The sequence below is a fragment of the Colobus angolensis genome, unplaced genomic scaffold, assembly GCF_000951035.1.
Source record: "Colobus angolensis palliatus isolate OR3802 unplaced genomic scaffold, Cang.pa_1.0 Scaffold23, whole genome shotgun sequence".
Classification (NCBI taxonomy): domain Eukaryota; kingdom Metazoa; phylum Chordata; class Mammalia; order Primates; family Cercopithecidae; genus Colobus; species Colobus angolensis.
The window spans coordinates 17,199,096-17,205,384 of NW_012115488.1; positions in this window are offsets into that span (position 1 = coordinate 17,199,096).

A 6,289-nucleotide genomic window follows, 5' to 3' on the forward strand; every position below is an offset into this window, starting at 1 on the left:
ACCCAACAGCAGAGTACCCAAGTATATAAAGCAAACATTAATAGATCTAAAGGGATAGATAGACTGCAATATGATAATATACTAGTAGGAAACTTTAAAACCACACTCTTAGTAATGAACAGATCATCTAGAAAGAAAATCAAAAAAACCATTGAAATTAAATTACACTAAAATAGAAAGGCCTAACTGACATTTACAGAAAAGTTGATCCAATTGCTGCTAAATATACATTCCTTTCATCAGCACATGGGACATTCTCCAGAATAGATGCTATTTTAGGCCACAAAACGAGTTTCAACAAATTCAAAAAGTGTCAAGTGTCAAATTCAAAAAACAAAATCAAATGTCTTTCTGACCACAATGGAATAATACTAGAAATCAATAAAAAGAAGCATCTCAGAAAGTACATAAACACATGGATATTGACATGCCTCTAAACAGTCAGTATGGTCAGTGAATAAACTAAGAAGAAAATATTAAATTCTTTTGAAACAAATAAAAATGGAAGTACATTTCAAAATCTATGGGATACAGCAAAAGCAGTATTAAGAGCAAAGTTTGTAGCAATAAATGTCTATATCAAAAAGAAATTGAAAAGCCTCAAATAAACTAATGATGCACCTCAAAGGACTAGAAAAGCAAGAACAAAGCAAACATAAAACTAACAGGAGAAAAGGAATAATAAAGATCAGGACAGAAATAAATAACATTGTGACTAAAAAAATAAACAAAATCAATAAAACAAAAAGTTAAATCAAAGAAAGAGAAGATCGATGAAACAAATAGATTTTTGAAAAAAAATCGACAAACTTTTAGCTCACCTAAGAATAAAAGAGAGAAGACCCAGGAAAAAAATTAGAAATGAAAAGGGAACATAACAACTGAGATTACAGAAATACAAAGAATTATTAGAAACTATTATGAAAAACAGTACACCAATAAATTGAAAAACCTGGAAGAAGTGAATATATTCCTGGACACATATAAACTACCAAAACTAAACCATGAAGAAATAGAAAACCTCAATAAATCAATAAACTGAAGCCATAAAAAAAAGTCTTCCATCAAAGAAAACCCCAGGACTTGATGTCTTCACTGCTGAATTCTAGCAAATGTTTAAAGAAGAACTAGTATCTATTCTACTCAAACTCTATAAAAAAAAAAAGTACAGAAGTATAGACCAGTATCACTGATGAACACAGATGCAAAAATCCTCAATAAACTACTAGCTAACTGAATTCAGAAATATATTAAAAAGATCTTTCACTATGATCAAATAGGATTCATCCCAGGAATGCAATGATGTTTCAACAAAGGGAAATCAATAAATATGATACATTACATTAAAAGAACAAAAGCCATATGATCAATTCTGTAGGTGCTGAGAAAGCATTTGATAAAATTTAGCCCCCTGCTTTATGATTAACAACCCCCAACCAAGGAATATACCTTAGAAGGAATATATTCTTCTGTGCAAAAGTAATTGCAGTTTTGTAATTACTTACCTTTAATTACCTTCAGTAGTAGAAACCACAATTACTTTTGCACCAAACTAATACCTTAAAATAATACAGATATATATAGTGTGTACATGTATGTGTATGTATGTGTCTGTATGTATGTGTATATATATACACACACACACACTGCCCACATAGTATAGAAGAAATATATCTTAAAATAATAAAGACCATATATATGACAAACCCACATCCAGCATCATGTGAAAACCTTTTCTCTAAGATCTCAAACAAGACAAAAATGCCTCCCCACTTTCACCACTTTCATTCAACATAATACCAGAAGTTTGGGACAGAACAATTAGACAAAAAAGTGGTGAGGGGCATCCAAGTCAGAAAAAGAAGAATTCAAATTAGTCTTGCATACATATGTCATGATCTTATATTTATAAAAATCTGAAGACTCCATCAAAAAATTGTTAGAACTGACCAACAAATTTAGTAAAGTTGCAGGATAAAAAATCAACAAACAGAAGTCACTAACATTTATATACACTGACAGCAAACAATCTGTAAAAGAAATAAAGCAAGCAATCTTAATTGTAATAGATACGAAAATATATAATACGAGGAATCAATTTAACTGAAGATGAAAGATTTATTTTTATAAATAAGTTTTTCCTTTTGGAAAACTATAGAACACTGATAAAAGAAATTGAAAAAAAAACACAAAAAATGGAAAGATATGTCAAGCTTATGAATTGGAAAAAGTAATATTGCTAAAATAACAATTCTACCCAAAACAATTGCAGATTCTATGCAATCTTTATCAAAATACCAATGACACTCTGCACAGAAATAGATAAAACAGTTCTAAAGTTTATACGAAACTACAAAAGACCCCATTAGCCACAGTAATCCTGAGCAAAAGAACAAAAGAACATCACACTACCTGACTTTAAAATATACTACTAAGCTATAGTAACCACATTAGCATGCTACTGGTACAAAATCAGAAACACGGACTGGCATAAAATCAGAAACAATGGAACCGAATAGAGGGTCCAGATATAAATCCATGCATTGACACCCAACTCAATTTTTATGAAAACATCACAAACATGCATCAAGGAAAAGACAGTAGCTTTAATAAATGGTGTTGGGATATCTAGATAACCATACTCCGAAGAATGAAACTAGACACCTATCTCTCACCATATACAAAAGAAATCAAATCAAAATGGATTAAAGACTGAAATCTAAGATCTGAAACTATGAAACTATTTGATGAAAACAATGCTAGTGGACATTGGTCTGAGTGAATTATTTTGTGTAAGACCTCAAAAGCTCAGGCAACCAAAGCAAAAATAGACAAATGGGATTACATCAAGCTAAAAGCTTCTGCATAGCAGAAGGAAACAATAAACAAAGTGAAGAGAGAACACACACAATGGGAAGTAAAATTTGCAAACTATCCATCTGAAATGGATTAATAATCAGAATATATCAGGAACTCAAACAACTCAATAGCAAAAAAAGTAATTATTTAATTTTAAAATGGGCAAAAAAAATCTGAATAGACATTGCTCAAAAGAAGACAAACAAATGGTCAGCAAGTATATGAAAAAATGTCCCAAATCACCAATCATCAAAGAAATGCAAATCTAAACCACAATGAGATATCATCTCACCCCATTCAGAATAACTGTTATCAAAAAGAAAGGAAATAACAGAAACTAGCCAGGATATGGAGAAAGGGGAACCTTCATACACTGTTGGGAGGGATGTAAATTAGTACAGTTACTATGCAGAAAAGTATGGAGATTCTTCAAAAACTATAAACAGAACTGCCATATGATACAGCTATTCTGCTTCTGGGTTTATATCCAAAAGAAAAGAAATCAAAATATTGCAGAGATATCTGCACTCGCATATTTATTGCAGCACTGTTCATAATATCCAAGATATGGAATCAACCTAAGTGTTCATCAATAGATGAATGGATAAAGAAAATGTGGTACATACACAATGAAGTACTATTTAGCCATAAAAAAGAATTAAATCCTGAGCTTATTATGTTTAGTGATAAGAAACCAAGCACAGAAAGACAAATATTGCATGTTCTCACTTGTATGTAGGGGGAGGATACAAAGGAGGAAAGGATGTAGAAAGGTTGATTTCAAAAGTTTTTCAAAAAGAAATGACAAGAGTCTCTGAAGAACTTTCATGGATATGGATTACATCTGTCAATATTTACCATAATTTATATTGACTAAATTGAAAAACACTATGTACTGACTCATTTTAAAATAACCATAATAAAGAATTACCTGTTCACTATTAATGACATATTTTATTTAAAACCAAAAATTTAGTGAGAAAGTAGTATTTTCCATTTTTATCAATCTCTTAAATGTTTAGCTAATAGAAAGAAGACAAAGAGATTCTCGTGTTTGCTTATACTTTTAATCTGCTACAACATCTCTGGTTATGCAGCCTCTGGAAAACTCCACAATAATACACTGTGATAAGTATGAACGGCATTGATATTTCAGCATTATTATGAAAATAATTTTTAACTTTCAGATCCCTCGGAAGTATTCTCAAGAGATCCCAGAAAACCATGTGAATAACCACTATCCTTGAGTGTTCATTTGTTATCTAACAAATATGTATCCAGCAGTATTGTGCACTGTGAGGTACACGAGAAAAATGAGATAATTAAACCCCTTTTAAAAAATTTATATTCTTGCTAAAGGGATTCAAAATATACATATTCAAAATTTCATGACATTTTAAGGTATTTCTTTTTTTTCTTTCCTTTCCTGTACTGTTAAGAAGTGTATATGCATTAGCTCCTTAGGTGAGATTACAGATCATAAAATTAGGGGGAAAGGCAAAATAGTTCAAAGGAGAAAAAAAAAATAACTGTAGCCTGAGAAGATTTCAAGAGTGGAGTGACTTGAATTGAACCCAAAATAATCAGTAAGACATAAATGGAAATTAAATATTGAGAAGGAGATTTCAAACAGCATGACAAAGCAGGTGCACTCATGGTTCTTTCAGAAGTTGCAGAGGAAACACATGTAAAAGCAAAACGAAAGAATTAGACTGGGACTTAATTGTGGAAATATTTGAATTTGCATTGAGGATGTCAGAATATTATGTAAGTAATGGGAATCACAAATGCTTTTGGATATTGGAGTAAAGTGAAACGTGTAGTCTAGATAAAGAAGAAAGAGGACTGGAAAGTGGAGAAGTTGGAAAAGGATGAAATCATATGGGCATTGCACAACCAATCAAAAACATTTTAAGGAATTTTAGATTTTGTGGACTAGAGCTAGATGATATATTCCACTACCACTAACCACTTTAACAGCATCAGTAGCCAGGCCCCCTTACCATGTAAAATTGAGAAAGATTGGATAGCATATATCACAAACACCCACATAAATTCTGAACCGCAACAATTTGCAAAATCTGTAAACCATCACATAATTCAGTTCTCTGGGTTTCACCACTGCCCACATATCCTATAATTAATAGCTTTAATCCTTGCCATGAAACACCTACCTCTGAGAGGGACCAACCATTCTCCTGGGGACTTGCAATGTGATAGGTTACCATTGGCACTTTCTGCTAGTTTCTAGGGCATGCTATTATCCAGATTTACCTGACCATTATAGTTTCCATTCTAGCCAATACTTTTTAAATCAGGAAATAAGTAGGAAATGGGAAGTTAATATCAGCAGTCATCATTTTTTTCTATGTTATGATCTTTTTGTGGACAAATTATTATTGCTATTATTATTATTGTTATTACTATTACTTATAGTGTGCTTAACATGGGTCAGCTATTTTCCTAAGCAAAGGAAACATTGTAATCACTTTTAAGATGGTTTTTCAGAGGTACTACTTAGTGAGATGTTTTTCTATCTTATTAACTGGAACTGGATATAGGCCATTCTTTTTGTTTGTTTGTTTGTTTTGAGACTGATTTTCACTTTTGTTGCCCAGGTTGGAGTGCAATGACATGATCTTGGCTCACTGCAACCTCCACCTCCCAGGTTCAAACTATTCTCCTGCCTCAGCCTCCTGAGGAGCTGGGATTACAGGCATGCACCACCACGCCCAGCTAATTTTTTGTATTTTTAGTAGAGACCGGGTTTCTCCATGTTGGTCAGGCTGGTCTCAAACTCCTGATCTCAGGTGATCCACCCACCTTGGCCTCCCAAAGTGCAGGGATTATAGGCATGAGCCACTGCACCCGGCCAGGATATATGTCATTCTTAACTGCAATCTGGGAAGAGGAATATTCTAGTTTTCCAGTCTTTCTAGTAGAGGAAATCCAGGAAAAGGTGGTTGTAAATGGCCTTGGTGCTAACAATTACAGAATCTGTCATAATACAAAAGCATGGCAGCATTATTGCCTTTGTGGGCCCTTGGTACTTTTACCTTTGTGAGTCTCTTTCTCTGTGAAAATATAAATATACATCTTCATTGTGACAAAATAATATTTTGTGACTATCTTGATATAAAGATGATTATATTCAAATAATTATTTCAACCTAAAAGCTTACTTTTTCTTCTGGTTTTATACAAGATTAAAATTTCTTGTGAGCTCCTAAAAGTGTTGTTGGCTATAACCCTATTTTGTCTAATTACTGATATTTAGCACTATAAACTTTCCTCTTGAAATTGTTTTAGCTGTGTCCCAGAGATTCTGGTAGGTTGTAAATTTGTTTTCATTATTTTTACATAATTTCTTGATTTCTGCCTTCATTTCATTGTTTACCTAGAGGTATTCAGGAGCAGGTTGTTTAACATCC